We start from the raw sequence: 27,163 nt of genomic DNA on the forward strand, positions 1-27,163 counted from the left end.
TAAAAGAGGAAACAAAAAGGAAAAAGCCAACGGCACGCAGTGTTCCCAAGTACTGGCTGCGCTCGACGCTGCTTAACTTCGGTGATCGGACGAAAACCGGTGTTTTCAGCGTGATATGGCCGTTGCCGAGAGTGCTAGTTAACAATTCGAATTTAAATTAAGTGAGACAAATTAACCTTCATCATTTTAAAACAATAACATAAAGAAAATATGTTTGCATTTTTCTTATCTATTGGAATTTAAAAGAGGAAAAAAAGTGAAAAAGCCAACGGCACGCAGTGTTCCTAAGTGGTCTCCCTCCCAAGTACTGACTGCGCTCGACACTGCTTAACTTCGGTGATCGGACAAGAACCGGTGTTTTCAGCGTGATATGGCCGTTGCCGAGAGTGCTAGTTAATAATTCGAATTTAAATTAAGTGAGACAAATTAACCTTCATCATTTTAAAACAATAGCATAAAGAAAATATGTTTGCTTTTTTCTTATCTATTGGAATTTAAAAGAGGAAAAAAAGTGAAAAAGCCAACGGCACGCAGTGTTCCTAAGTGGTCGCCCTCCCAAGTACTGACTGCGCTCGACGCTGCTTAACTTCGGTGATCGGACGAGAACCGGTGTTTTCAGCGTGATTTGGCCGTTGCCGATAGTGCTAGTTAATAATTTGAGTTTAATTAACGTTCATCTTTATAAAACAATAACAAAAAGAAGGTATGTTTGCTTTTTTCATATCTGGTGGATTTTAAAAGAGGAAACAAAAAGGAAAAAGCCAACGGCACGCAGTGTTCCCAAGTACTGGCTGCTTTCGACGCTGCTTAACTTCGGTGATCGGACGAAAACCGGTGTTTTCAGCGTGATATGGCCGTTGCCGAGAGTGCTAGTTAATAATTCGAATTTAAATTAAGTGAGACAAATTAACCTTCATCATTTTAAAACAATAACATAAAGAAAATATGTTTGCTTTTTTCTTATCTATTGGAATTTAAAAGAGGAAAAAAAGTGAAAAAGCCAACGGCACGCAGTGTTCCTAAGTGGTCTCCCTCCCAAGTACTGACTGCGCTCGACGCTGCTTAACTTCGGTGATCGGACGAGAACCGGTGTTTTCAGCGTGATATGGCCGTTGCCGAAAGTGCTAGTTAATAATTTGAGTTTAATTAACCTTCATCTTTATAAAACAATAACAAAAAGAAGGTATGTTTGCTTTTTTCATATCTGGTGGATTTTAAAAGAGGAAACAAAAAGGGAAAAGCCAACGGCACGCAGTGTTCCCAAGTACTGGCTGCGCTCGACGCTGCTTAACTTCGGTGATCGGACGAAAACCGGTGTATTCAGCGTGACATGGCCGTTGCCGAGAGTGCTAGTTAATAATTTGAGTTTAATTAACCTTCATCTTTATAAAACAATAACAAAAAGAAGGTATGTTTGCTTTTTTCATATCTGGTGGATTTTATAAGAGGAAACAAAAAGGAAAAAGCCAACGGCACGCAGTGTTCCCAAGTACTGACTGCGCTCGACGCTGCTTAACTTCGGTGATCGGACGAGAACCGGTGTTTTCAGCGTGATATGGCCGTTGCCGAGAGTGCTAGTTAATAATTCGAATTTAAATTAAGTGAGACAAATTAACCTTTATCTTTTTAAAACAGAAAATATGTTTGCTTTTTTCATATCTATTGGAATTTAAAAGACAAAAAAAAAGTGAAAAAGCAAACGGCACGCAGTGTTCCTAAGTGGTCTCCCTCCGAAGTACTGACTGCGCTCGACGCTGCTTAACTTCGGTGATCGGACGAGAAACGGTGTATTTAGCGTGATATGGCCGTTGCCGAGAGTGCTAGTTAATAATTTGAGTTTAATTAACCTTCATCTTTATAAAACAATAACAAAAAGAAGGTATGTTTGCTTTTTTCATATCTGGTGGATTTTAAAAGAGGAAACAAAAAGGAAAAAGCCAACGGCACGCAGTGTTCCCAAGTACTGGCTGCGTTCGACGCTGCTTAACTTCGGTGATCGGACGAAAACCGGTGTTTTCAGCGTGATATGGCCGTTGCCGAGAGTGCTAGTTAATAATTCGAATATAAATTAAGTGAGACAAATTAACCTTCATCATTTTAAAACAATAACATAAAGAAAATATGTTTGCATTTTTCTTATCTATTGGAATTTAAAAGAGGAAAAAAAGTGAAAAAGCCAACGGCACGCAGTGTTCCTAAGTGGTCTCCCTCCCAAGTACTGACTGCGCTCGACACTGCTTAACTTCGGTGATCGGACAAGAACCGGTGTTTTCAGCGTGATATGGCCGTTGCCGAGAGTGCTAGTTAATAATTCGAATTTAAATTAAGTGAGACAAATTAACCTTCATCATTTTAAAACAATAGCATAAAGAAAATATGTTTGCTTTTTTCTTATCTATTGGAATTTAAAAGAGGAAAAAAAGTGAAAAAGCCAACGGCACGCAGTGTTCCTAAGTGGTCGCCCTCCCAAGTACTGACTGCGCTCGACGCTGCTTAACTTCGGTGATCGGACGAGAACCGGTGTTTTCAGCGTGATATGGCCGTTGCCGAGAGTGCTAGTTAATAATTTGAGTTTAATTAACCTTCATCTTTATAAAACAATAACAAAAAGAAGGTATGTTTGCTTTTTTCATATCTGGTGGATTTTAAAAGAGGAAACAAAAAGGAAAAAGCCAACGGCACGCAGTGTTCCCAAGTACTGGCTGCGTTCGACGCTGCTTAACTTCGGTGATCGGACGAAAACCGGTGTTTTCAGCGTGATATGGCCGTTGCCGAGAGTGCTAGTTAATAATTCGAATATAAATTAAGTGAGACAAATTAACCTTCATCATTTTAAAACAATAACATAAAGAAAATATGTTTGCATTTTTCTTATCTATTGGAATTTAAAAGAGGAAAAAAAGTGAAAAAGCCAACGGCACGCAGTGTTCCTAAGTGGTCTCCCTCCCAAGTACTGACTGCGCTCGACACTGCTTAACTTCGGTGATCGGACAAGAACCGGTGTTTTCAGCGTGATATGGCCGTTGCCGAGAGTGCTAGTTAATAATTCGAATTTAAATTAAGTGAGACAAATTAACCTTCATCATTTTAAAACAATAGCATAAAGAAAATATGTTTGCTTTTTTCTTATCTATTGGAATTTAAAAGAGGAAAAAAAGTGAAAAAGCCAACGGCACGCAGTGTTCCTAAGTGGTCGCCCTCCCAAGTACTGACTGCGCTCGACGCTGCTTAACTTCGGTGATCGGACGAGAACCGGTGTTTTCAGCGTGATATGGCCGTTGCCGAGAGTGCTAGTTAATAATTTGAGTTTAATTAACCTTCATCTTTATAAAACAATAACAAAAAGAAGGTATGTTTGCTTTTTTCATATCTGGTGGATTTTAAAAGAGGAAACAAAAAGGAAAAAGCCAACGGCACGCAGTGTTCCCAAGTACTGGCTGCGCTCGACGCTGCTTAACTTCGGTGATCGGACGAAAACCGGTGTTTTCAGCGTGATATGGCCGTTGCCGAGAGTGCTAGTTAATAATTCGAATTTAAATTAAGTGAGACAAATTAACCTTCATCATTTTAAAACAATAACATAAAGAAAATATGTTTGCATTTTTCTTATCTATTGGAATTTAAAAGAGGAAAAAAAGTGAAAAAGCCAACGGCACGCAGTGTTCCTAAGTGGTCTCCCTCCCAAGTACTGACTGCGCTCGACACTGCTTAACTTCGGTGATCGGACAAGAACCGGTGTTTTCAGCGTGATATGGCCGTTGCCGAGAGTGCTAGTTAATAATTCGAATTTAAATTAAGTGAGACAAATTAACCTTCATCATTTTAAAACAATAGCATAAAGAAAATATGTTTGCTTTTTTCTTATCTATTGGAATTTAAAAGAGGAAAAAAAGTGAAAAAGCCAACGGCACGCAGTGTTCCTAAGTGGTCGCCCTCCCAAGTACTGACTGCGCTCGACGCTGCTTAACTTCGGTGATCGGACGAGAACCGGTGTTTTCAGCGTGATATGGCCGTTGCCGAGAGTGCTAGTTAATAATTTGAGTTTAATTAACCTTCATCTTTATAAAACAATAACAAAAAGAAGGTATGTTTGCTTTTTTCATATCTGGTGGATTTTAAAAGAGGAAACAAAAAGGAAAAAGCCAACGGCACGCAGTGTTCCCAAGTACTGGCTGCGCTCGACGCTGCTTAACTTCGGTGATCGGACGAAAACCGGTGTTTTCAGCGTGATATGGCCGTTGCCGAGAGTGCTAGTTAATAATTCGAATTTAAATTAAGTGAGACAAATTAACCTTCATCATTTTAAAACAATAACATAAAGAAAATATGTTTGCATTTTTCTTATCTATTGGAATTTAAAAGAGGAAAAAAAGTGAAAAAGCCAACGGCACGCAGTGTTCCTAAGTGGTCTCCCTCCCAAGTACTGACTGCGCTCGACACTGCTTAACTTCGGTGATCGGACAAGAACCGGTGTTTTCAGCGTGATATGGCCGTTGCCGAGAGTGCTAGTTAATAATTCGAATTTAAATTAAGTGAGACAAATTAACCTTCATCATTTTAAAACAATAGCATAAAGAAAATATGTTTGCTTTTTTCTTATCTATTGGAATTTAAAAGAGGAAAAAAAGTGAAAAAGCCAACGGCACGCAGTGTTCCTAAGTGGTCGCCCTCCCAAGTACTGACTGCGCTCGACGCTGCTTAACTTCGGTGATCGGACGAGAAGCGGTGTTTTCAGCGTGATATGGCCGTTGCCGATAGTGCTAGTTAATAATTTGAGTTTAATTAACCTTCATCTTTATAAAACAATAACAAAAAGAAGGTATGTTTGCTTTTTTCATATCTGGTGGATTTTAAAAGAGGAAACAAAAAGGAAAAAGCCAACGGCACGCAGTGTTCCCAAGTACTGGCTGCTTTCGACGCTGCTTAACTTCGGTGATCGGACGAGAACCGGTGTTTTCAGCGTGATATGGCCGTTGCCGAGAGTGCTAGTTAATAATTTGAGTTTAATTAACCTTCATCTTTATAAAACAATAACAAAAAGAAGGTATGTTTGCTTTTTTCATATCTGGTGGATTTTAAAAGAGGAAACAAAAAGGGAAAAGCCAACGGCACGCAGTGTTCCCAAGTACTGGCTGCGCTCGACGCTGCTTAACTTCGGTGATCGGACGAAAACCGGTGTATTCAGCGTGACATGGCCGTTGCCGAGAGTGCTAGTTAATAATTTGAGTTTAATTAACCTTCATCTTTATAAAACAATAACAAAAAGAAGGTATGTTTGCTTTTTTCATATCTGGTGGATTTTATAAGAGGAAACAAAAAGGAAAAAGCCAACGGCACGCAGTGTTCCCAAGTACTGACTGCGCTCGACGCTGCTTAACTTCGGTGATCGGACGAGAACCGGTGTTTTCAGCGTGATATGGCCGTTGCCGAGAGTGCTAGTTAATAATTCGAATTTAAATTAAGTGAGACAAATTAACCTTTATCTTTTTAAAACAGAAAATATGTTTGCTTTTTTCATATCTATTGGAATTTAAAAGACAAAAAAAAGTGAAAAAGCAAACGGCACGCAGTGTTCCTAAGTGGTCTCCCTCCGAAGTACTGACTGCGCTCGACGCTGCTTAACTTCGGTGATCGGACGAGAAACGGTGTATTTAGCGTGATATGGCCGTTGCCGAGAGTGCTAGTTAATAATTTTAATTTTATTAACCTTCATCTTTATAAAACAATAACAAAAAGAAGATATGTTTGCTTTTTTCATATCTGGTGGAATTTATAAGAGGAAACTTAAAGGAAAAAGCCAAAGGCACGCAGTGTTCCCAAGTACTGACTGCGCTCGACGCTGCTTAACTTCGGTGATCGGACGAGAACCGGTGTTTTCAGCGTGATAGGGCCGTTGCCGAGAGTGCTAGTTAATAATTTGAATTTAATTAACCTTCATATTTATAAAACAATAACAAAAAGAAGATATGTTTGGTTTTTTCATATCTGGTGGAATTTAAAAGAGGAAACAAAAAGGAAAAAGCCAACGGCACGCAGTGTTCCCAAGTACTGACTGCACTCGACGCTGCTTAACTTCGGTGATCGGACGAGAACCGGTGTTTTCAGCGTGATTTGGCCGTTGCCGATTGTCCTAGTTAATAATTCGAATTTAAATTAAGTGAGACAAATTAACCTTCATCTTTCTAAAACAATAACAAAAAGAAGATATGTTTGCTTTTTTCATATCTGGTGGAATTTATAAGAGGAAACAAAAAGGAAAAAGCCAACGGCACGCAGTGTTCCCAAGTACTGACTGCGCTCGACGCTGCTTAACTTCGGTGATCGGACGAGAACCGGTGTTTTCAGCGTGATATGGCCGTTGCCGAGAGTGCTAGTTAATAATTGGAATTTAATTAACCTTCATATTTATAAAACAATAACAAAAAGAATATATGTTTGGTTTTTTCATATCTGGTGGAATTAAAAAGAGGAAACAAAAAGGAAAAAGCCAACGGAACGCAGTGTTCCCAAGTACTGACTGCGCTCGACGCTGCTTAACTTCGGTGATCGGACGAGAACCGGTGTTTTCAGCGTGATTTGGCCGTTGCCGAGAGTGCTAGTTAATAATTCGAATTTAAATTAAGTGAGACAAATTAACCTTCATCTTTTTAAAACAATAACAAAAAGAAAATGTGTTTGCTTTTTTCATATCTATTGGAATTTAAAAGAGGAAAAAAAAGTGAAAAAGCCAACGGCACGCAGTGTTCCTAAGTGGTCTCCCTCCCAAATACTGACTGCGCTCGACGCTGCTTAACTTCGGTTTTCGGACGAGAACCGGTGTTCTCAGCGTGAAATGGCCGTTGCCGAGAGCGCTAGTTAATAATTCGAATTTAATTTAAGTGAGACAAATTAACCTTCATCTTTTTAAAACAATAACAAAAAGAAAATATCTTTGCTTTTTTCATATCTATTGGAATTTAAAAGACAAAAAAAAGTGAAAACGCTAACGGCACGCAGTGTTCCTAACTGGTCTCCCTCCGAAGTACTGACTGCGCTCGACGCTGCTTAACTTCGGTGATCGGACGAGAAACGGTGTATTCAGCGTGATATGGCCGTTGCCGAGAGTGCTAGTTAATAATTTGAATTTTATTAACCTTCATCTTTATAAAACAATAACAAAAAGGAGATATGTTTGCTTTTTTCATATCTGGTGGAATTTATAAGAGGAAACAAAAAGGAAAAAGCCAAAGGCACGCAGTGTTCCCAAGTACTGACTGCGCTCGACGCTGCTTAACTTCGGTGATCGGACGAGAACCGGTGTTTTCAGCGTGATATGGCCGTTGCCGAGAGTGCTAGTTAATAATTTGAATTTAATTAACCTTCATCTTTATAAAACAATAACAAAAAGAAGATATGTTTGCTTTTTTCATATCTGGTGAAATTTATAAGAGGAAACAAAAGTGAAAAAGCCAACGGCACGCAGTTTTCCCAAGTACTGACTGCACTCGACGCTGCTTAACTTCGGTGATCGGACGAGAACCGGTGTTTTCAGCGTGATTTGGCCGTTGCCGATTGTCCTAGTTAATAATTCGAATTTAAATTAAGTGAGACAAATTAACCTTCATTTTTTTTAAACAATAACAAAAAGAAAACATGTTTGCTTTTTTTCATATCCATTAAAATTTAAAAGAGGAAAAATAAGTGAAAAAGCCAACGGCACGCAGTGTTCCTAAGTTGTCTCCCTCACAAGTACTGACTGCGCTCGACGCTGCTTAACTTCGGTGATCGGACGAGAACCGGTGTTCTCAGCGTGATATGGCCGTTGCCGAGAGTGCTAGTTAATAATTTGAATTTAATTAACCTTCATCTTTATAAAACAATAACAAAAAGAAGATATATTTGCTTTTTCATATCTGGTGGAATTTATAAGAGGAAACAAAAAGGAAAAAGCCAACGGCACGCAGTGTTCCCAAGTACTGACTGCGCTCGACGCTGCTTAACTTCGGTGATCGGACGAGAACCGGTGTTTTCAGCGTGATTTGGCCGTTGCCGAGAGTGCTAGTTAATAATTCGAATTTAAATTAAGTGAGACAAATTAACCTTCATCTTTTTAAAACAATAACAAAAAGAAAATATGTTTGCTTTTTTCATATCTTTTGGAATTTAAAAGAGGAAAAAAAAATGAAAAAGCCAACGGCGCGCAGTGTTCCTAAGTGGTCTCCCTCCCAAATACTGACTGCGCTCGACGCTGCTTGACTTCGGTGATCGGACGAGAACCGGTGTTCTCAGCGTGAAATGGCCGTTGCCGAGAGTGCTAGTTAATAATTTGAATTTAATTAACCTTCATCTTTATAAAACAATAACAAAAAGAACAAATGTTTGCTTTTTTCGTATCTGGTGAAATTTATAAGAGGAAACAAAAAGGAAAAAGCCAACGGCACGCAGTGTTCCTAAGTGGTCTCCCTCCCAAGTACTGACTGCGCTCGACGCTGCTGAACTTCGGTGAACGGACGAGAAACGGTGTATTCAGCGTGATATGGCCGTTGCCGAGAGTGCTTGTTAATAATTTGAATTTAATTAACCTTCATCTTTATAAAACAATAACAAAAAGAAGATATGTTTGCTTTTTTCATATCTGGTGGAATTTATAAGAGGAAACAAAAAGGAAAAAGCCAACGGCACGCAGTGTTCCCAAGTACTGACTGCGCTCGACGCTGCTTAACTTCGGTGATCGGACGAGAACCGGTGTTTTCAGCGTGATATGGCCGTTGCCGAGAGTGCTAGTTAATAATTCGAATTTAAATTAAGTGAGACAAATTAACCTTTATCTTTTTAAAACCATAACAAAAAGAAAATATGTTTGCTTTTTTCATATCTATTGGAATTTAAAAGAGGAAAAAAAGTGAAAAAGCCAACGGCACGCAGTGTTCCTAAGTTGTCTCCCTCCCAAATACTGACTGCGCTCGACGCTGCTTAACTTCGGTGATCGGACGAGAACCGGTGTTCTCAGCGTGAAATGGCCGTTGCCGAGAGCGCTAGTTAATAATTCGAATTTAATTTAAGTGAGACAAATTAACCTTCATCTTTTTAAAACAATAACAAAAAGAAAATATCTTTGCTTTTTTCATATCTATTGCAATTTAAAAGACAAAAAAAAAGTGAAAAAGCTAACAGCACGCAGTGTTCCTAAGTGGTCTCCCTCCGAAGTACTGACTGCGCTCGACGCTGCTTAACTTCGGTGGTCGGACGAGAAACGGTGTATTCAGCGTGATATGGCCGTTGCCGAGAGTGCTAGTTAATAATTTGAATTTTATTAACCTTCATCTTTATAAAACAATAACAAAAAGAAGATATGTTTGCTTTTTTCATATCTGGTGGAATTTATAAGAGGAAACAAAAAGGAAAAAGCCAAAGGCACGCAGTGTTCCCAAGTTCTGACTGCGCTCGATGCTGCTTAACTTCGGTGATCGGACGAGAACCGGTGTTTTCAGCGTGATATGGCCGTTGCCGAGAGTGCTAGTTAATAATTCGAATTTAAATTAAGTTACACAAATTAACCTTCATCTTTTTTAACAAATAACAAAAAGAAAACATGTTTGCTTTTTTCATATCCATTAAAATTTAAAAGAGGAAAAAAAAGTGAAAAAGCCAACGGCACGCAGTGTTCCTAAGTGGTCTCCCTCACAAGTATTGACTGCGCTCGACGCTGCTTAACTTCAGTGATCGGACGAGAACCGGTGTTCTCAGCGTGATATGGCCGTTGCCGAGAGTGCTAGTTAATAATTGGAATTTAATTAACCTTCATCTTTATAAAACAATAACAAAAAGAAGATATATTTTCTTTTTTCATATCTGGTGGAATTTATAAGAGGAAACAAAAAGGAAAAAGCCAAAGGCACGCAGTGTTCCCAAGTTCTGACTGCGCTCGCGGCTGCTTAACTTCGGTGATCGGACGAGAACCGGTGTTTTCAGCGTGATATGGCCGTTGCCGAGAGTGCTAGTTAATAATTCGAATTTAAATTAAGTTACACAAATTAACCTTCATCTTTTTTAAACAATAACAAAAAGAAAACATGTTTGCTTTTTTCACATCCATTAAAATTTAAAAGAGGAAAAAAAAGTGAAAAAGCCAACGGCACGCAGTGTTCCTAAGTGGTCTCCCTCACAAGTATTGACTGCGCTCGACGCTGCTTAACTTCGGTGATCGGACGAGAACCGGTGTTCTCAGCGTGATATGGCCGTTGCCGAGAGTGCTAGTTAATAATTGGAATTTAATTAACCTTCATCTTTATAAAACAATAACAAAAAGAAGATATATTTGCTTTTTTCATATCTGATGGAATTTATAAGAGGAAACAAAAAGGAAAAAGCCAACGGCACGCAGTGTTCCCAAGTACTGACTGCGCTCGACGCTGCTTAACTTCGGTGATCGAACGAGAACCGGTGTTTTCAGCGTGATATGGCCGTTGCCGAGAGTGCTAGTTAATAATTCGAATTTAAATTAAGTGAGACAAATTAACCTTCATTTTTTTAAACAATAACAAAAAGAAAACAAGTTTGCTTTTTTCATATCCATTAAAATTTAAAAGAGGAAAAAAAGTGAAAAAGCCAACGGCACGCAGTGTTCCTAAGTGGTCTCCGTCACAAGTACTGACTGCGCTCGACGCTGCTTAACTTCGGTGATCGGACGAGAACCGGTGTTCTCAGCGTGATATGGCCGTTGCCGAGAGTGCTAGTTAATAATTTGAATTTAATTAACCTTCATCTTTATAAAACAATAACAAAAAGAAGATATGTTTGCTTTTTTCATATCTGGTGGAATTTATAAGAGGAAACAAAAAGGAAAAAGCCAACGGCACGCAGTGTTCCCAATTACTGACTGCGCTCGACGCTGCTTAACTTCTGTGATCGGACGAGAACCGGTAATTTCAGCGTGATATGGCCGTTGCCGAGAGTGCTAGTTAATAATTCGAATTTAAATTAAGTGAGACAAATTAACCTTTATCTTTTTAAAACAATAACAAAAAGAAAATATGTTTGCTTTTTTCATATCTATTGGAATTTAAAAGAGGAAAAAAAAGTGAAAAAGCCAACGGCACGCAGTGTTCCTAAGTGGTCTCCGTCACAAGTACTGACTGCGCTCGACGCTGCTTAACTTCGGTGATCGGACGAGAACCGGTGTTCTCAGCGTGATATGGCCGTTGCCGAGAGTGCTAGTTAATAATTTGAATTTAATTAACCTTCATCTTTATAAAACAATAACAAAAAGAAGATATGTTTGCTTTTTTCATATCTGGTGGAATTTATAAGAGGAAACAAAAAGGAAAAAGCCAAAGGCACGCAGTGTTCCCAAGTTCTGACTGCGCTCGACGCTGCTTAACTTCGGTGATCGGACGAGAACCGGTGTTTTCAGCGTGATATGGCCGTTGCCGAGAGTGCTAGTTAATAATTTGAATTTTATTAACCTTCATCTTTATAAAACAATAACAAAAAGAAGATATGTTTGCTTTTTTCATATCTGGTGGAATTTATAAGAGGAAACAAAAAGGAAAAAGCCAAAGGCACGCAGTGTTCCCAAGTTCTGACTGCGCTCGATGCTGCTTAACTTCGGTGATCGGACGAGAACCGGTGTTTTCAGCGTGATATGGCCGTTGCCGAGAGTGCTAGTTAATAATTCGAATTTAAATTAAGTTACACAAATTAACCTTCATCTTTTTTAACAAATAACAAAAAGAAAACATGTTTGCTTTTTTCATATCCATTAAAATTTAAAAGAGGAAAAAAAAGTGAAAAAGCCAACGGCACGCAGTGTTCCTAAGTGGTCTCCCTCACAAGTATTGACTGCGCTCGACGCTGCTTAACTTCAGTGATCGGACGAGAACCGGTGTTCTCAGCGTGATATGGCCGTTGCCGAGAGTGCTAGTTAATAATTGGAATTTAATTAACCTTCATCTTTATAAAACAATAACAAAAAGAAGATATATTTTCTTTTTTCATATCTGGTGGAATTTATAAGAGGAAACAAAAAGGAAAAAGCCAAAGGCACGCAGTGTTCCCAAGTTCTGACTGCGCTCGCGGCTGCTTAACTTCGGTGATCGGACGAGAACCGGTGTTTTCAGCGTGATATGGCCGTTGCCGAGAGTGCTAGTTAATAATTCGAATTTAAATTAAGTTACACAAATTAACCTTCATCTTTTTTAAACAATAACAAAAAGAAAACATGTTTGCTTTTTTCACATCCATTAAAATTTAAAAGAGGAAAAAAAAGTGAAAAAGCCAACGGCACGCAGTGTTCCTAAGTGGTCTCCCTCACAAGTATTGACTGCGCTCGACGCTGCTTAACTTCGGTGATCGGACGAGAACCGGTGTTCTCAGCGTGATATGGCCGTTGCCGAGAGTGCTAGTTAATAATTGGAATTTAATTAACCTTCATCTTTATAAAACAATAACAAAAAGAAGATATATTTGCTTTTTTCATATCTGATGGAATTTATAAGAGGAAACAAAAAGGAAAAAGCCAACGGCACGCAGTGTTCCCAAGTACTGACTGCGCTCGACGCTGCTTAACTTCGGTGATCGAACGAGAACCGGTGTTTTCAGCGTGATATGGCCGTTGCCGAGAGCGCTAGTTAATAATTCGAATTTAATTTAAGTGAGACAAATTAACCTTCATCTTTTTAAAACAATAACAAAAAGAAAATATCTTTGCTTTTTTCATATCTATTGCAATTTAAAAGACAAAAAAAAGTGAAAAAGCTAACAGCACGCAGTGTTCCTAAGTGGTCTCCCTCCGAAGTACTGACTGCGCTCGACGCTGCTTAACTTCGGTGGTCGGACGAGAAACGGTGTATTCAGCGTGATATGGCCGTTGCCGAGAGTGCTAGTTAATAATTTGAATTTTATTAACCTTCATCTTTATAAAACAATAACAAAAAGAAGATATGTTTGCTTTTTTCATATCTGGTGGAATTTATAAGAGGAAACAAAAAGGAAAAAGCCAAAGGCACGCAGTGTTCCCAAGTTCTGACTGCGCTCGATGCTGCTTAACTTCGGTGATCGGACGAGAACCGGTGTTTTCAGCGTGATATGGCCGTTGCCGAGAGTGCTAGTTAATAATTCGAATTTAAATTAAGTTACACAAATTAACCTTCATCTTTTTTAACAAATAACAAAAAGAAAACATGTTTGCTTTTTTCATATCCATTAAAATTTAAAAGAGGAAAAAAAAGTGAAAAAGCCAACGGCACGCAGTGTTCCTAAGTGGTCTCCCTCACAAGTATTGACTGCGCTCGACGCTGCTTAACTTCAGTGATCGGACGAGAACCGGTGTTCTCAGCGTGATATGGCCGTTGCCGAGAGTGCTAGTTAATAATTGGAATTTAATTAACCTTCATCTTTATAAAACAATAACAAAAAGAAGATATATTTTCTTTTTTCATATCTGGTGGAATTTATAAGAGGAAACAAAAAGGAAAAAGCCAAAGGCACGCAGTGTTCCCAAGTTCTGACTGCGCTCGCGGCTGCTTAACTTCGGTGATCGGACGAGAACCGGTGTTTTCAGCGTGATATGGCCGTTGCCGAGAGTGCTAGTTAATAATTCGAATTTAAATTAAGTTACACAAATTAACCTTCATCTTTTTTAAACAATAACAAAAAGAAAACATGTTTGCTTTTTTCACATCCATTAAAATTTAAAAGAGGAAAAAAAAGTGAAAAAGCCAACGGCACGCAGTGTTCCTAAGTGGTCTCCCTCACAAGTATTGACTGCGCTCGACGCTGCTTAACTTCGGTGATCGGACGAGAACCGGTGTTCTCAGCGTGATATGGCCGTTGCCGAGAGTGCTAGTTAATAATTGGAATTTAATTAACCTTCATCTTTATAAAACAATAACAAAAAGAAGATATATTTGCTTTTTTCATATCTGATGGAATTTATAAGAGGAAACAAAAAGGAAAAAGCCAACGGCACGCAGTGTTCCCAAGTACTGACTGCGCTCGACGCTGCTTAACTTCGGTGATCGAACGAGAACCGGTGTTTTCAGCGTGATATGGCCGTTGCCGAGAGTGCTAGTTAATAATTCGAATTTAAATTAAGTGAGACAAATTAACCTTCATTTTTTTAAACAATAACAAAAAGAAAACAAGTTTGCTTTTTTCATATCCATTAAAATTTAAAAGAGGAAAAAAAGTGAAAAAGCCAACGGCACGCAGTGTTCCTAAGTGGTCTCCGTCACAAGTACTGACTGCGCTCGACGCTGCTTAACTTCGGTGATCGGACGAGAACCGGTGTTCTCAGCGTGATATGGCCGTTGCCGAGAGTGCTAGTTAATAATTTGAATTTAATTAACCTTCATCTTTATAAAACAATAACAAAAAGAAGATATGTTTGCTTTTTTCATATCTGGTGGAATTTATAAGAGGAAACAAAAAGGAAAAAGCCAACGGCACGCAGTGTTCCCAATTACTGACTGCGCTCGACGCTGCTTAACTTCTGTGATCGGACGAGAACCGGTAATTTCAGCGTGATATGGCCGTTGCCGAGAGTGCTAGTTAATAATTCGAATTTAAATTAAGTGAGACAAATTAACCTTTATCTTTTTAAAACAATAACAAAAAGAAAATATGTTTGCTTTTTTCATATCTATTGGAATTTAAAAGAGGAAAAAAAAGTGAAAAAGCCAACGGCACGCAGTGTTCCTAAGTGGTCTCCGTCACAAGTACTGACTGCGCTCGACGCTGCTTAACTTCGGTGATCGGACGAGAACCGGTGTTCTCAGCGTGATATGGCCGTTGCCGAGAGTGCTAGTTAATAATTTGAATTTAATTAACCTTCATCTTTATAAAACAATAACAAAAAGAAGATATGTTTGCTTTTTTCATATCTGGTGGAATTTATAAGAGGAAACAAAAAGGAAAAAGCCAAAGGCACGCAGTGTTCCCAAGTTCTGACTGCGCTCGACGCTGCTTAACTTCGGTGATCGGACGAGAACCGGTGTTTTCAGCGTGATATGGCCGTTGCCGAGAGTGCTAGTTAATAATTTGAATTTTATTAACCTTCATCTTTATAAAACAATAACAAAAAGAAGATATGTTTGCTTTTTTCATATCTGGTGGAATTTATAAGAGGAAACAAAAAGGAAAAAGCCAAAGGCACGCAGTGTTCCCAAGTTCTGACTGCGCTCGATGCTGCTTAACTTCGGTGATCGGACGAGAACCGGTGTTTTCAGCGTGATATGGCCGTTGCCGAGAGTGCTAGTTAATAATTCGAATTTAAATTAAGTTACACAAATTAACCTTCATCTTTTTTAACAAATAACAAAAAGAAAACATGTTTGCTTTTTTCATATCCATTAAAATTTAAAAGAGGAAAAAAAAGTGAAAAAGCCAACGGCACGCAGTGTTCCTAAGTGGTCTCCCTCACAAGTATTGACTGCGCTCGACGCTGCTTAACTTCAGTGATCGGACGAGAACCGGTGTTCTCAGCGTGATATGGCCGTTGCCGAGAGTGCTAGTTAATAATTGGAATTTAATTAACCTTCATCTTTATAAAACAATAACAAAAAGAAGATATATTTTCTTTTTTCATATCTGGTGGAATTTATAAGAGGAAACAAAAAGGAAAAAGCCAAAGGCACGCAGTGTTCCCAAGTTCTGACTGCGCTCGCGGCTGCTTAACTTCGGTGATCGGACGAGAACCGGTGTTTTCAGCGTGATATGGCCGTTGCCGAGAGTGCTAGTTAATAATTCGAATTTAAATTAAGTTACACAAATTAACCTTCATCTTTTTTAAACAATAACAAAAAGAAAACATGTTTGCTTTTTTCACATCCATTAAAATTTAAAAGAGGAAAAAAAAGTGAAAAAGCCAACGGCACGCAGTGTTCCTAAGTGGTCTCCCTCACAAGTATTGACTGCGCTCGACGCTGCTTAACTTCGGTGATCGGACGAGAACCGGTGTTCTCAGCGTGATATGGCCGTTGCCGAGAGTGCTAGTTAATAATTGGAATTTAATTAACCTTCATCTTTATAAAACAATAACAAAAAGAAGATATATTTGCTTTTTTCATATCTGATGGAATTTATAAGAGGAAACAAAAAGGAAAAAGCCAACGGCACGCAGTGTTCCCAAGTACTGACTGCGCTCGACGCTGCTTAACTTCGGTGATCGAACGAGAACCGGTGTTTTCAGCGTGATATGGCCGTTGCCGAGAGTGCTAGTTAATAATTCGAATTTAAATTAAGTGAGACAAATTAACCTTCATTTTTTTAAACAATAACAAAAAGAAAACAAGTTTGCTTTTTTCATATCCATTAAAATTTAAAAGAGGAAAAAAAGTGAAAAAGCCAACGGCACGCAGTGTTCCTAAGTGGTCTCCGTCACAAGTACTGACTGCGCTCGACGCTGCTTAACTTCGGTGATCGGACGAGAACCGGTGTTCTCAGCGTGATATGGCCGTTGCCGAGAGTGCTAGTTAATAATTTGAATTTAATTAACCTTCATCTTTATAAAACAATAACAAAAAGAAGATATGTTTGCTTTTTTCATATCTGGTGGAATTTATAAGAGGAAACAAAAAGGAAAAAGCCAACGGCACGCAGTGTTCCCAATTACTGACTGCGCTCGACGCTGCTTAACTTCTGTGATCGGACGAGAACCGGTAATTTCAGCGTGATATGGCCGTTGCCGAGAGTGCTAGTTAATAATTCGAATTTAAATTAAGTGAGACAAATTAACCTTTATCTTTTTAAAACAATAACAAAAAGAAAATATGTTTGCTTTTTTCATATCTATTGGAATTTAAAAGAGGAAAAAAAAGTGAAAAAGCCAACGGCACGCAGTGTTCCTAAGTGGTCTCCGTCACAAGTACTGACTGCGCTCGAAGCTGCTTAACTTCGGTGATCGGACGAGAACCGGTGTTCTCAGCGTGATATGGCCGTTGCCGAGAGTGCTAGTTAATAATTTGAATTTAATTAACCTTCATCTTTATAAAACAATAACAAAAAGAAGATATGTTTGCTTTTTTCATATCTGGTGGAATTTATAAGAGGAAACAAAAAGGAAAAAGCCAAAGGCACGCAGTGTTCCCAAGTTCTGACTGCGCTCGACGCTGCTTAACTTCGGTGATCGGACGAGAACCGGTGTTTTCAGCGTGATATGGCCGTTGCCGAGAGTGCTAGTTAATAATTCGAATTTAAATTAAGTGAGACAAATTAACCTTCATCTTTTTAAAACAATAACAAAAAGAAGATATGTTTGCTTTTTTCATATCTGGTGGAGTTTGAAAGAGGAAAAAAAAAGTGAAAAAGCCAACGGCACACAGTGTTCCTAACTGGTCTCCCTCCCAAGTACTGACTGCGCTCTACGCTGCTTAACTGCTCCATGGTTAGCTCGTTCGGATGTTAACCAAAAGTTTGGTGGTTCGAGCCCACTCAGGAGCGGTGTCTCAATGTAACGTAAAAAGCCAAAGTTTTTCCACAATACCTGACGACCATTTAATTTTTGAGCTTCCGTGGCGCAATGGTTAGCGCGTTCGGCTGTTAACCGAAAGGTTGGGGGATCGAGACCACCTAGGAGCGGTGTTGTGAGATCTCAAATGTAACGTAAAAATCCAAAGTTTTTCCACAATACCTGACGAACATTTAATCTTTGTGCTGCCGTTGCACAATTGTTAGCTCCGTCGGCTGTTAACCGGAAGGTTGATGGTTCGAGCCCATCCGGGAGCGGTGTTGTGAGGTTTTAGATGTAACGTAAAATTCAGAGTTTTTCCACAATACCTGACGAACATCTAATCTTTGGGCTTCCGTTGCGCAATGGTTAGCGCCGTCGGCTGTTAACCGAAAGGTTGGTGGTTCGAGCCCATCCGGGAGCGGTGTTTTGAGGTCTTCGATGTAACGTAAAATTCAAAGTTTTTCCACAACAACTGACGAACATTTAATTTTTGAGCTTCCGTGCCTTAATGGTTAGCACGTTCAGCTGTTATTCAAAAGGTTTGTGGTTTGAGCCCATCCGGGAGCGGTGTTGTGAGGTCTCAGATGTGACGTACAAAGTCAAAGTTTTTCCACAATACCTGACGACCATTTAATTTTTGGGCTTCCGTGGCGCAATGGTTAGCGCGTTCGGATGTTAACCGAAAAGTTGGTGGTTCGAGCCCATCCGGGAGCGGTGTTGTGAGGTCTCAGATGTGACGTAAAATGTCAAAACTTTTCCACTATACGTGACAACCATTTAATTTCTGAGCTTCCGTGGCTCAATGGTTAGCACGTTCGGCTGTTAACCAATAGGTTTGGGGTTCGAGCCCACCCGGGAGCGGTGTTGTGGGATCTCAAATGTAACGTAAAAAGCCAAAGTTTTTCCACAATACCTGACGACCATTTATTTTTGGGCTTCCGTGGCGCAATGGTTAGCGCGTTCGGCTGTTAACCGAAACGTTGGTGGTTCGAGCCCACCCGGGAGCGGTGTTGTAAGATCTCAAATGTAACGTAAAAAGCCAAAGTTTTTCCACAATACCTGACGACCGTTTAATTTTTTAGCTTCCGTGGCGTAATGGTTAGCGCGTTCGGCTGTTAACCGAAAGGTTGGTGGTTCGAGCCCATCCGTGAGCGGTGTTGTGAGGTCTCAGATGTGACGTAAAATGTCAAACATTTTCCACAATACGTGACAACCATTTAATTTCTGAGCTTCCGTGGCTCAATGGTTAGCGCGTTCAGCTGTTAACCAATAGGTTTGTGGTTCGAGCCCACCCGGGAGCGGTGTTGTGGGATCTCAAATGTAACGTAAAAAGCCATAGTTTTTCCACAATACCTGACGACCATTTAATTTTTGGGCTTCCGTGGCGCAATGGTTAGCGCGCTCATTTGTTATTCAAAAGGTTGGTGGTTCGAGCCCATCCGGGAGCGGTGTTGTGGGATCTCAAATGTAACGTAAAAAGCCAAAGTTTTTCCACAATACCTGACGACCATTTCATTTCTGAGCTTCCTTGGCTCCATGGTTAGCGCGTTCGGATGTTAACCGAAAGGTTTGTGGTTTGAGCCCATCCGAGAGCGGTGTTGTGAGGTCTCAGATGTGACGTAAAATGTCAAAACTTTTCCACAATACGTGACAACCATTTAATTTCTGAGCTTCCGTGGCTCAATGGTTAGCGCGTTCAGCTGTTAACCAATAGGTTTGTGGTTCGAGCCCACCCGGGAGCGGTGTTGTGGGATCTCAAATGTAACGTAAAAAGCCAAAGTTTTTCCACAATACCTGACGACCATTTAATTTTTGGGCTTTCTTGGCGCAATGGTTAGCGCGCTCAGCTGTTATTCAAAATGTTGGTGGTTCGAGCCCATCCGGGAGCGGTGTTGTGAGGTCTCAGATGTGACGTAAAAAGTCAAAGTTTTTCCACAATACCTGACGACCTTTTAATTTTTGGGCTTCCGTGGCTCAATGGTTAGCGCGTTTGGCTGTTAACCTAAAGGCTGGTGGTTCGAGCCCACCCGGGAGAGGTGTTGTGCGGTTTAAGATGTAGCGTAAAATGTCAAAACTTTTCCACAATACGTGACAACCATTTAATTTCTGAGCTTCCGTGGCTCAATGGTTAGCGCGTTCGGCTGTTAACCAATAGGTTTGGGGTTCGAGCCCACCCGGGAGCGGTGTTGTGGGATCTCAAATGTAACGTAGAAAGCCAATGTTTTTCCACAATACCTGACGACCGTTTAATTTTTGGGCTTCCGTGGCGCAATGGTTAGCGCGTTCGGCTGTTAACCGAAAGGTTGGGGGATCGAGCCCACCCGGGAGCGGTGTTGTGAGATCTCAAATGTAACGTAAAAATCCAAAGTTTTTCCACAATACCTGACGAACATTTAAATTTTGGGCTTCCGTGGCGCAATGGTTAGCGCGTTCGGCTGATAATCGAAAGTTGGTGGTTCGAGCCCATCCGGGAGCGGTGTTGTGAGGTCTCAGATGTGACGTAAAGTGTCAAAACGTTTCCACAATACGTGACAACCATTTAATTTCTGAGTTTCCGTGGCTCAATGGTTAGCGCGTTCGGCTGTTAATCGAAAGGTTGGTGGTTCGAACCCATTCGGGAGCGGTGTTGTGAGGTCTCAGATGTGACGTAAAAAGTCAAAGTTTTTCCACAATACTTGACGATCATTTCATTTCTGAGCTTTCTTGGCTCCATGGTTAGCCCGTTCGGATGTTAACCAAAAGTTTGGTGGTTCGAGCCCACCCAGGAGCGGTGTTGTGAAGTCTCAAATGTAACGTAAAAAGCCAAAGTTTTTCCACGATACCTGACGACCATTTAATTTTTGGGCTTCCGTGGCGCAATGGTTAGCGCCGTCGGCTGTTAACCGGAAGGTTGGTGGTTCGAGCCCATCCGGGAGCGGTGTTTTGAGGTCTTAGATGTAACGTAAAATTCAGAGATTTTCCACAATACCTGACGGACATTTAATTTTTAGGCTTCCGTTGCGCAATGGTTAGCGCCGTCGGCTGTTAACCGAAAGGTTGGTGGTTCGAGCCCATCCGGGAGCGGTGTTTTGAGGTCTTAGATGTAACGTAAAATTCAGAGATTTTCCACAATACCTGACGAACATTTAATTTTTAGGCTTCCGTTGCGCAATGGTTAGCGCCGTCGGTTGTTAACCGAAAGGTTGGTGGTTCGAGCCCATCCGGGAGCGGTGTTTTGAGGTCTTAGATGTAACGTAAAATTCAGAGTTTTTTAAAAATAACTGACGAACATTTAATTTTTGGGCTTCCGTGGCGCATTGGTTAGCGCGTTCAGCTGTTATTCAAAAGGTTTGTGTTTCGAGCCCATCCGGGAGCGGTGTTGTGAAGTCTCAGATGTGACGCAAAAAGCCAAACTTTTCCACAATACCTGACGACCATTTAATTTTTGAACTTCCGTGGCGCAATGGTTAGCGTGCTCAGCTGTTATTCAAAAGGTTGGTGGTTCGAGCCCACCCGGGAGCGGTGATGTGAGGTCTCAGATGTAGTGTTAAAAGTCAGAGTTTTTCCACAATACCTGACGACCTTTTAACCGTGGCTCAATGGTTAGCGCGTTCGGCTGTTAACCAATAGGTTTGTGGTTCGAGCCCACCCGGGAGCGGTGTTGTGGTATCTCAAATATTACGTAAAAAGCCAAAGTTTTTCCACAATACCTGACGACCATTTAATTTTCGGCTTCCGTGGCGCAATGGTTAGCGCGTTCGGCTGTTAACCGAAAGGTTGGTGGTTCGAGCCCATCCGGGAGCGGTGTTGTGGGATCTCAAATGTAACGTAAAATTCAGAGTTTTTCCACAATAACTGACGAACATTTAATTTTTGGGCTTCCGTGGCGCAATGGTTAGCGCGTTCAGCTGTTATTCAAAAGGTTTGTGGTTCGAGCCCATCCGGGAGCGGTGTTGTGAGGTCTCATATGTGACGTAAAAAGTCAAAGTTTTTCCACAATACCTGACGACCTTTTAATTTTTGGGCTTCCGTGGCTCAATGGTTAGCGCGTTCGGCTGTTAACCTAAAGGCTGGTGCATGGTTCGAGCCCACCCGGGAGAGGTGTTGTGCGGTTTCAGATGTAGCGTAAAATGTCAAAACGTTTCCACAATACGTGACAACCATTTAATTTCTGAGCTTCCGTGGCTCAATGGTTAGCGCGTTCAGCTGTTAACTAATAGGTTTGTGGTTTGAGCCCACCCGGGAGCGGTGTTGTGGGATATCAAATGTAACGTAAAAAGCCAAAGTTTTTCCACAATACCTGACGACCATTTAATTTTTGGGCTTCCGTGGCGCAATGGTTAGCGCGTTCGGCTGTTAATCGAAAGTTGGTGGTTCGAGTCCATCCGGGAGCGGTGTTGTGAAGTCTCAGATGTGACGTAAAAAGTCAAAGTTTTTCCACGATACCTGACGACCATTTAATTTTTGGGCTTCCGTGGCGCAATGATTAGAGCGTTTGGCTGTTAACCGAAAGGTTGGGGGATCGAGCCCACCCGGGAGCGGTGTTGTGAGATCTCAAATGTAACGTAGAAATCCAAAGTTTTTCCACAATACCTGACGAACATTTAATCTTTGGGGCACCGTTGCGCAATGGTTAGCGCCGTCGGCTGTTAACCGGAAGGTTGGTGGTTCGAGCCCATCCGGGAGCGGTATTGTGAGGTCTTAGATGTAACGTAAAATTCAGAGTTTTTTAAAAATAACTGACGAACATTTAATTTTTGGGCTTCCGTGGCGCATTGGTTAGCGCGTTCAGCTGTTATTCAAAAGGTTTAAGGTTCGAGCCCATCCGGGAGCGGTGTTGTGAAGTCTCAGATGTGACGTTAAAAGCCAAAGTTATTCCACAATACCTCACGACCATTTGATTTTTGGGCTTCCGTGGCGCAATGATTAGCGCGTTCGGCTGTTAACCGAGAGACTGGTGTTTCGAGCCCACTCGGAAGTGGTGTTGTGGGGTCTCAGATGTAGCGTAAGCAGTCAAAACGTTTCCACGATACGTGACAACCATTTAATTTCTGAGCTTCTGTGGCTCAATGGTTAGCGCGTTCGGCTGTTAACCAATAGGTTGGTGGTTCGAGCCCACCCGGGAGCGGTGTTGTGGGATCTCAAATGTAATGTAAAATGCCAAAGTTTTTCCACAATACCTGACGACCATTTAATTTTTGGGCTTCCGTGGCGCAATGGTTAGCGCGTTCGGCTGTTAACTGAAAGGTTGATGGTTCGAGCCGTTCCGGGAGCGGTGTTGTGAGGTCTCAGATGTGACGTAAAAAGTCAAACTTTTTCCACAATACCTGACGACCATTTAATTTTTGGGCTTCCGTGGCGCAATGGTTAGCGCGTTCGGCTGTTAACTGAAAGGTTGGTGGTTCAAGCCCATCCGTGAGCGGTGTTGTGAGGTATCAGATGTGACGTAATAAGCCAAAGTTTTCCCACAATACCTGACGACCGTTCAATTTTTGGGCTTCCGTGGCGCAATGGTTAGCGCGTTCGGCTGTTAACCGAAAAGTTGGTGGTTCGAGCCCATCCGGGAGCGGTGTTGTGAGGTCTCAGATGTGACGTAAAATATCAAAACTTTTCCACAATACGTGACAACCATTTAATTTCTGAGCTTCCGTGGCGCAATGGTTAGCGCGTTCGGCTGTCAACTGAAAGGTTGGTGGTTCGAGCCCAGCCGGGAGCGGTGTTGTAAGATCTCAAATGTAACGTAAAAAGCCAAAATTTTTCCACAATACCTGACGAACATTTAATTTTCGGGCTTCCGTGGCGCAATGGTTAGCGCGTTCGGCTGCTATCCGAAAGGTTGGTGGTTCGAGCCCACCCGGGAGCGGTGTTGTGAGATCTCACATGTAACATAAAAATCCAAAGTTTTTTCCACAATACCTGACGAACATTTAATCTTTGGGCTTCCGTGGCGCAATGGTTAGCGCGTTCGGCTGTTAACTGAAATGTTGGTGGTTCGAGCCGTTCCGGGAGCGGTGTTGTGAGGTCTCATATGTGACGTAAAAAGTCAAAGTTTTTCCACAATACCTGACGACCATTTAATTTTTGGGCTTCCGTGGCGCAATGGTTAGCGCGTTCGGCTGTTAACTGAAAGGTTGTTGGTTCGAGCCCATCCGTGAGCGGTGTTGTGAGGTCTCAGATGTGACGTAATAAGCCAAAGTTTTCCCACAATACCTGACGACCGTTTAATTTTCGGGCTTCCGTGGCGCAATGGTTAGCGCGTTCGGCTGTTAACCGAAAAGTTGGTTGTTCGAGCCCATCCGGGAGCGGTGTTGTGAGGTCTCAGATGTGACGTAAAATGTCAAAAATTTTCCACAATACGTGACAACCAATTAATTTCTGAGCTTCCGTTGCTCAATGGTTAGCGCGTTCGGCTGTTAACCAATAGGTGTGTGGTTCGAGCCCACCCGGGAGCGGTGTTGTGGTATCTCAAATGTAACGTAAAAAGCCAAAGTTTTTCCACAATTCCTGACGACCATATAATTTTTGGGCTTCCGTGGCGCAATGGTTAGCGCCGTCGGCTGTTAACCGAAAGTTGGTGGTTCGAGCCCATCCGGGAGCGGTGATGTGAGGTCTTAGATGTAACGTAAAATTCAGAGTTTTTCCACAATAACTGACGAACATTTAATTTTAGAGCTTCCGTGGCTCCATGGTTAGCGCGTTCGGATGTTAACCAAAAGGTTTGTGGTTCGAGCCCATCCAGGAGCGGTGTTGTGAAGTCTCAGATGTGACGTAAAAAGCCAAAGTTATTCCACAATACCTCACGAACATTTAATTTTTGGGCTTCCGTGGCGCAATGGTTAGCGCGTTCGGCTGTTAACCGAGAGGCTGGTGGTTCGAACCCACTCGGAAGTGGTGTTGTGGGGTCTCAGATGTAGCGTAAACAGTCAAAACGTTTCCACAATACGTGAGAACCATTTAATTTCTGAGCTTCCGTGGCTCAATGGTTAGCGCGTTCGGCTGTTAACCAATAGGTTGGTGGTTCGAGCCCATCCGGGAGCGGTGTTGTGAGGTCTCAGATGTGACGTAAAAAGTCAAAGTTTTTCCACAATACCTGACGACCATTTCATTTCTGAGCTTTCTTGGCTCCATGGTTAGACTGTTCGGATGTTAACCAAAAGTTTGGTGGTTCGAGCACACCCAGGAGCGGTGTTGTGAAGTCTCAAATGTAACGTAAAAAGCCAAAGTTTTTCCACGATACCTGACGACCATTTAATTTTTGGGCTTCCGTGGCGCAATGATTAGAGCGTTTGGCTGTTAACCGAAAGGTTGGGGGATCGAGCCCACCCGGGAGCGGTGTTGTGAGATCTCAAATGTAACGTAAAAATCGAAAGTTTTTCCACAATACCTGACGAACATTTAATCTTTGGGGCACCGTTGCGCAATGGTTAGCGCCGTCGGCTGTTAACCGGAAGGTTGGTGGTTCGAGCCCATCCGGGAGCGGTATTGTGAGGTCTTAGATGTAACGTAAAATTCAGAGTTTTTTAAAAATAACTGACGAACATTTAATTTTTGGGCTTCCGTGGCGCATTGGTTAGCGCGTTCAGCTGTTATTCAAAAGGTTTAAGGTTCGAGCCCATCCGGGAGCGGTGTTGTGAAGTCTCAGATGTGACGTAAAAAGCCAAAGTTATTCCACAATAACTCACGACCATTTGATTTTTGGGCTTCCGTGGCGCAATGATTAGCGCGTTCGGCTGTTAACCGAGAGGCTGGTGGTTCGAGCCCACTCGGAAGTGGTGTTGTGGGGTCTCAGATGTAGCGTAAGCAGTCAAAACGTTTCCACGATACGTGACAACCATTTAATTTCTGAGCTTCTGTGGCTCAATGGTTAGCGCGTTCGGCTGTTAACCAATAGGTTGGTGGTTCGAGCCCACCCGGGAGCGGTGTTGTGGGATCTCAATAGTAATGTAAAATGCCAAAGTTTTTCCACAATACCTGACGACCATTTAATTTTTGGGCTTCCGTGGCGCAATGGTTAGCGCGTTCGGCTGTTAACTGAAAGGTTGATGGTTCGAGCCGTTCCGGGAGCGGTGTTGTGAGGTCTCAGATGTGACGTAAAAAGTCAAACTTTTTCCACAATACCTGACGACCGTTTAATTTTTGGGCTTCCGTGGCGCAATGGTTAGCGCGTTCGGCTGTTAACCGAAAAGTTAGTGGTTCGAGCCCATCCAGGAGCGGTGTTGTGAGGTCTCAGATGTGACGTAAAATATCAAAACTTTTCCACAATACGTGACAACCATTTAATTTCTGAGCTTCCGTGGCGCAATGGTTAGCGCGTTCGGCTGTTAACTGAAAGGTTGGTGGTTCGAGCCCAGCCGGGAGCGGTGTTGTGAGATCTCACATGTAACATAAAAATCCAAAGTTTTTTCCACAATACCTGACGAACATTTAATCTTTGGGCTTCCGTGGCGCAATGGTTAGCGCGTTCGGCTGTTAACCAATAGGTTGGTGGTTCGAGCCCACCCGGGAGCGGTGTTGTGGGATCTCAATAGTAATGTAAAATGCCAAAGTTTTTCCACAATACCTGACGACCATTTAATTTTTGGGCTTCCGTGGCGCAATGATTAGAGCGTTTGGCTGTTAACCGAAAGGTTGGGGGATCGAGCCCACCCGGGAGCGGTGTTGTGAGATCTCAAATGTAACGTAAAAATCGAAAGTTTTTCCACAATACCTGACGAACATTTAATCTTTGGGGCACCGTTGCGCAATGGTTAGCGCCGTCGGCTGTTAACCGGAAGGTTGGTGGTTCGAGCCCATCCGGGAGCGGTATTGTGAGGTCTTAGATGTAACGTAAAATTCAGAGTTTTTTAAAAATAACTGACGAACATTTAATTTTTGGGCTTCCGTGGCGCATTGGTTAGCGCGTTCAGCTGTTATTCAAAAGGTTTAAGGTTCGAGCCCATCCGGGAGCGGTGTTGTGAAGTCTCAGATGTGACGTAAAAAGCCAAAGTTATTCCACAATAACTCACGACCATTTGATTTTTGGGCTTCCGTGGCGCAATGATTAGCGCGTTCGGCTGTTAACCGAGAGGCTGGTGGTTCGAGCCCACTCGGAAGTGGTGTTGTGGGGTCTCAGATGTAGCGTAAGCAGTCAAAACGTTTCCACGATACGTGACAACCATTTAATTTCTGAGCTTCTGTGGCTCAATGGTTAGCGCGTTCGGCTGTTAACCAATAGGTTGGTGGTTCGAGCCCACCCGGGAGCGGTGTTGTGGGATCTCAATAGTAATGTAAAATGCCAAAGTTTTTCCACAATACCTGACGACCATTTAATTTTTGGGCTTCCGTGGCGCAATGGTTAGCGCGTTCGGCTGTTAACTGAAAGGTTGATGGTTCGAGCCGTTCCGGGAGCGGTGTTGTGAGGTCTCAGATGTGACGTAAAAAGTCAAACTTTTTCCACAATACCTGACGACCATTTAATTTTTGGGCTTCCGTGGCGCAATGGTTAGCGCGTTCGGCTGTTAACCGAAAAGTTGGTGGTTCGAGCCCATCCAGGAGCGGTGTTGTGAGGTCTCAGATGTGACGTAAAATATCAAAACTTTTCCACAATACGTGACAACCATTTAATTTCTGAGCTTCCGTGGCGCAATGGTTAGCGCGTTCGGCTGTTAACTGAAAGGTTGGTGGTTCGAGCCCAGCCGGGAGCGGTGTTGTGAGATCTCACATGTAACATAAAAATCCAAAGTTTTTTCCACAATACCTGACGAACATTTAATCTTT

The 27,163-nt window shown here is 41.9% G+C and overlaps 8 non-coding genes and 52 pseudogenes across 8 annotated transcripts; 3 read left to right on the top strand and 57 right to left on the bottom strand.

The window, feature by feature from the left end:
- Nucleotides 1–24: 24 nt before the first annotated feature.
- LOC149686906 (5S ribosomal RNA) lies at nucleotides 25–127 on the bottom strand (annotated as a pseudogene).
- A 136-nt stretch (nucleotides 128–263) lies between these two features.
- On the bottom strand, nucleotides 264–382 carry LOC149686907 (5S ribosomal RNA; annotated as a pseudogene).
- A 136-nt stretch (nucleotides 383–518) lies between these two features.
- Nucleotides 519–637, bottom strand: LOC149686908 (5S ribosomal RNA). Its single transcript, XR_016383947.1, has one exon. It is a non-coding gene; the product is annotated as a 5S ribosomal RNA (ribosomal RNA).
- A 361-nt stretch (nucleotides 638–998) lies between these two features.
- On the bottom strand, nucleotides 999–1,117 carry LOC149686909 (5S ribosomal RNA). Its single transcript, XR_016383920.1, has one exon. It is a non-coding gene; the product is annotated as a 5S ribosomal RNA (ribosomal RNA).
- Nucleotides 1,118–1,239: 122 nt separating this feature from the next.
- Nucleotides 1,240–1,342, bottom strand: LOC149686910 (5S ribosomal RNA; annotated as a pseudogene).
- Nucleotides 1,343–1,464: 122 nt separating this feature from the next.
- LOC149686911 (5S ribosomal RNA) lies at nucleotides 1,465–1,567 on the bottom strand (annotated as a pseudogene).
- A 127-nt stretch (nucleotides 1,568–1,694) lies between these two features.
- On the bottom strand, nucleotides 1,695–1,813 carry LOC149686912 (5S ribosomal RNA; annotated as a pseudogene).
- Nucleotides 1,814–1,935: 122 nt separating this feature from the next.
- LOC149686913 (5S ribosomal RNA) lies at nucleotides 1,936–2,038 on the bottom strand (annotated as a pseudogene).
- A 136-nt stretch (nucleotides 2,039–2,174) lies between these two features.
- LOC149686914 (5S ribosomal RNA) lies at nucleotides 2,175–2,293 on the bottom strand (annotated as a pseudogene).
- Nucleotides 2,294–2,429: 136 nt separating this feature from the next.
- LOC149686915 (5S ribosomal RNA) lies at nucleotides 2,430–2,548 on the bottom strand. The gene has a single exon (XR_016383931.1). It is a non-coding gene; the product is annotated as a 5S ribosomal RNA (ribosomal RNA).
- Nucleotides 2,549–2,670: 122 nt separating this feature from the next.
- LOC149686916 (5S ribosomal RNA) lies at nucleotides 2,671–2,773 on the bottom strand (annotated as a pseudogene).
- Nucleotides 2,774–2,909: 136 nt separating this feature from the next.
- Nucleotides 2,910–3,028, bottom strand: LOC149686917 (5S ribosomal RNA; annotated as a pseudogene).
- Nucleotides 3,029–3,164: 136 nt separating this feature from the next.
- LOC149686918 (5S ribosomal RNA) lies at nucleotides 3,165–3,283 on the bottom strand. The gene has a single exon (XR_016383932.1). It is a non-coding gene; the product is annotated as a 5S ribosomal RNA (ribosomal RNA).
- Nucleotides 3,284–3,405: 122 nt separating this feature from the next.
- On the bottom strand, nucleotides 3,406–3,508 carry LOC149686919 (5S ribosomal RNA; annotated as a pseudogene).
- A 136-nt stretch (nucleotides 3,509–3,644) lies between these two features.
- LOC149686920 (5S ribosomal RNA) lies at nucleotides 3,645–3,763 on the bottom strand (annotated as a pseudogene).
- Nucleotides 3,764–3,899: 136 nt separating this feature from the next.
- LOC149686921 (5S ribosomal RNA) lies at nucleotides 3,900–4,018 on the bottom strand. The gene has a single exon (XR_016383933.1). It is a non-coding gene; the product is annotated as a 5S ribosomal RNA (ribosomal RNA).
- A 122-nt stretch (nucleotides 4,019–4,140) lies between these two features.
- LOC149686922 (5S ribosomal RNA) lies at nucleotides 4,141–4,243 on the bottom strand (annotated as a pseudogene).
- A 136-nt stretch (nucleotides 4,244–4,379) lies between these two features.
- Nucleotides 4,380–4,498, bottom strand: LOC149686923 (5S ribosomal RNA; annotated as a pseudogene).
- Nucleotides 4,499–4,634: 136 nt separating this feature from the next.
- Nucleotides 4,635–4,753, bottom strand: LOC149686924 (5S ribosomal RNA; annotated as a pseudogene).
- Nucleotides 4,754–4,875: 122 nt separating this feature from the next.
- Nucleotides 4,876–4,978, bottom strand: LOC149686925 (5S ribosomal RNA; annotated as a pseudogene).
- A 122-nt stretch (nucleotides 4,979–5,100) lies between these two features.
- LOC149686926 (5S ribosomal RNA) lies at nucleotides 5,101–5,203 on the bottom strand (annotated as a pseudogene).
- Nucleotides 5,204–5,325: 122 nt separating this feature from the next.
- LOC149686927 (5S ribosomal RNA) lies at nucleotides 5,326–5,428 on the bottom strand (annotated as a pseudogene).
- A 126-nt stretch (nucleotides 5,429–5,554) lies between these two features.
- On the bottom strand, nucleotides 5,555–5,673 carry LOC149686928 (5S ribosomal RNA; annotated as a pseudogene).
- A 122-nt stretch (nucleotides 5,674–5,795) lies between these two features.
- On the bottom strand, nucleotides 5,796–5,898 carry LOC149686929 (5S ribosomal RNA; annotated as a pseudogene).
- A 122-nt stretch (nucleotides 5,899–6,020) lies between these two features.
- Nucleotides 6,021–6,123, bottom strand: LOC149686930 (5S ribosomal RNA; annotated as a pseudogene).
- Nucleotides 6,124–6,260: 137 nt separating this feature from the next.
- On the bottom strand, nucleotides 6,261–6,363 carry LOC149686931 (5S ribosomal RNA; annotated as a pseudogene).
- A 122-nt stretch (nucleotides 6,364–6,485) lies between these two features.
- LOC149686932 (5S ribosomal RNA) lies at nucleotides 6,486–6,588 on the bottom strand (annotated as a pseudogene).
- A 137-nt stretch (nucleotides 6,589–6,725) lies between these two features.
- On the bottom strand, nucleotides 6,726–6,844 carry LOC149686933 (5S ribosomal RNA; annotated as a pseudogene).
- Nucleotides 6,845–6,980: 136 nt separating this feature from the next.
- On the bottom strand, nucleotides 6,981–7,099 carry LOC149686934 (5S ribosomal RNA; annotated as a pseudogene).
- A 122-nt stretch (nucleotides 7,100–7,221) lies between these two features.
- On the bottom strand, nucleotides 7,222–7,324 carry LOC149686935 (5S ribosomal RNA; annotated as a pseudogene).
- Nucleotides 7,325–7,446: 122 nt separating this feature from the next.
- On the bottom strand, nucleotides 7,447–7,549 carry LOC149686936 (5S ribosomal RNA; annotated as a pseudogene).
- Nucleotides 7,550–7,687: 138 nt separating this feature from the next.
- Nucleotides 7,688–7,806, bottom strand: LOC149686937 (5S ribosomal RNA; annotated as a pseudogene).
- A 121-nt stretch (nucleotides 7,807–7,927) lies between these two features.
- LOC149686938 (5S ribosomal RNA) lies at nucleotides 7,928–8,030 on the bottom strand (annotated as a pseudogene).
- Nucleotides 8,031–8,167: 137 nt separating this feature from the next.
- Nucleotides 8,168–8,286, bottom strand: LOC149686939 (5S ribosomal RNA; annotated as a pseudogene).
- A 122-nt stretch (nucleotides 8,287–8,408) lies between these two features.
- On the bottom strand, nucleotides 8,409–8,527 carry LOC149686940 (5S ribosomal RNA; annotated as a pseudogene).
- A 122-nt stretch (nucleotides 8,528–8,649) lies between these two features.
- Nucleotides 8,650–8,752, bottom strand: LOC149686941 (5S ribosomal RNA; annotated as a pseudogene).
- A 136-nt stretch (nucleotides 8,753–8,888) lies between these two features.
- Nucleotides 8,889–9,007, bottom strand: LOC149686942 (5S ribosomal RNA; annotated as a pseudogene).
- A 137-nt stretch (nucleotides 9,008–9,144) lies between these two features.
- LOC149686943 (5S ribosomal RNA) lies at nucleotides 9,145–9,263 on the bottom strand (annotated as a pseudogene).
- Nucleotides 9,264–9,625: 362 nt separating this feature from the next.
- LOC149686944 (5S ribosomal RNA) lies at nucleotides 9,626–9,744 on the bottom strand (annotated as a pseudogene).
- Nucleotides 9,745–10,106: 362 nt separating this feature from the next.
- Nucleotides 10,107–10,225, bottom strand: LOC149686945 (5S ribosomal RNA; annotated as a pseudogene).
- Nucleotides 10,226–10,347: 122 nt separating this feature from the next.
- On the bottom strand, nucleotides 10,348–10,450 carry LOC149686946 (5S ribosomal RNA; annotated as a pseudogene).
- A 135-nt stretch (nucleotides 10,451–10,585) lies between these two features.
- LOC149686947 (5S ribosomal RNA) lies at nucleotides 10,586–10,704 on the bottom strand (annotated as a pseudogene).
- Nucleotides 10,705–11,066: 362 nt separating this feature from the next.
- On the bottom strand, nucleotides 11,067–11,185 carry LOC149686948 (5S ribosomal RNA; annotated as a pseudogene).
- Nucleotides 11,186–11,772: 587 nt separating this feature from the next.
- On the bottom strand, nucleotides 11,773–11,891 carry LOC149686949 (5S ribosomal RNA; annotated as a pseudogene).
- Nucleotides 11,892–12,253: 362 nt separating this feature from the next.
- Nucleotides 12,254–12,372, bottom strand: LOC149686950 (5S ribosomal RNA; annotated as a pseudogene).
- Nucleotides 12,373–12,494: 122 nt separating this feature from the next.
- On the bottom strand, nucleotides 12,495–12,597 carry LOC149686951 (5S ribosomal RNA; annotated as a pseudogene).
- A 136-nt stretch (nucleotides 12,598–12,733) lies between these two features.
- Nucleotides 12,734–12,852, bottom strand: LOC149686952 (5S ribosomal RNA; annotated as a pseudogene).
- A 362-nt stretch (nucleotides 12,853–13,214) lies between these two features.
- On the bottom strand, nucleotides 13,215–13,333 carry LOC149686953 (5S ribosomal RNA; annotated as a pseudogene).
- A 362-nt stretch (nucleotides 13,334–13,695) lies between these two features.
- LOC149686954 (5S ribosomal RNA) lies at nucleotides 13,696–13,814 on the bottom strand (annotated as a pseudogene).
- A 122-nt stretch (nucleotides 13,815–13,936) lies between these two features.
- On the bottom strand, nucleotides 13,937–14,039 carry LOC149686955 (5S ribosomal RNA; annotated as a pseudogene).
- A 135-nt stretch (nucleotides 14,040–14,174) lies between these two features.
- On the bottom strand, nucleotides 14,175–14,293 carry LOC149686956 (5S ribosomal RNA; annotated as a pseudogene).
- A 362-nt stretch (nucleotides 14,294–14,655) lies between these two features.
- Nucleotides 14,656–14,774, bottom strand: LOC149686957 (5S ribosomal RNA; annotated as a pseudogene).
- Nucleotides 14,775–15,361: 587 nt separating this feature from the next.
- LOC149686958 (5S ribosomal RNA) lies at nucleotides 15,362–15,480 on the bottom strand (annotated as a pseudogene).
- Nucleotides 15,481–15,842: 362 nt separating this feature from the next.
- On the bottom strand, nucleotides 15,843–15,961 carry LOC149686959 (5S ribosomal RNA; annotated as a pseudogene).
- A 122-nt stretch (nucleotides 15,962–16,083) lies between these two features.
- On the bottom strand, nucleotides 16,084–16,186 carry LOC149686960 (5S ribosomal RNA; annotated as a pseudogene).
- A 135-nt stretch (nucleotides 16,187–16,321) lies between these two features.
- Nucleotides 16,322–16,440, bottom strand: LOC149686961 (5S ribosomal RNA; annotated as a pseudogene).
- Nucleotides 16,441–16,802: 362 nt separating this feature from the next.
- On the bottom strand, nucleotides 16,803–16,921 carry LOC149686962 (5S ribosomal RNA; annotated as a pseudogene).
- Nucleotides 16,922–19,832: 2,911 nt separating this feature from the next.
- Nucleotides 19,833–19,904, top strand: TRNAI-GAU (transfer RNA isoleucine (anticodon GAU)). The gene has a single exon. It is a non-coding gene; the product is annotated as a tRNA-Ile (tRNA).
- Nucleotides 19,905–23,050: 3,146 nt separating this feature from the next.
- TRNAD-GUC (transfer RNA aspartic acid (anticodon GUC)) lies at nucleotides 23,051–23,123 on the top strand. The gene has a single exon. It is a non-coding gene; the product is annotated as a tRNA-Asp (tRNA).
- Nucleotides 23,124–23,197: 74 nt separating this feature from the next.
- TRNAS-GCU (transfer RNA serine (anticodon GCU)) lies at nucleotides 23,198–23,270 on the top strand. Its single transcript has one exon. It is a non-coding gene; the product is annotated as a tRNA-Ser (tRNA).
- Nucleotides 23,271–27,163: the final 3,893 nt, after the last annotated feature.

This window comes from Phalangium opilio, unplaced genomic scaffold (genome assembly GCF_054372755.1).
Source record: "Phalangium opilio isolate 3A_F unplaced genomic scaffold, DU_Popi_V2 ptg000031l_1, whole genome shotgun sequence".
Taxonomy (NCBI): domain Eukaryota; kingdom Metazoa; phylum Arthropoda; class Arachnida; order Opiliones; family Phalangiidae; genus Phalangium; species Phalangium opilio.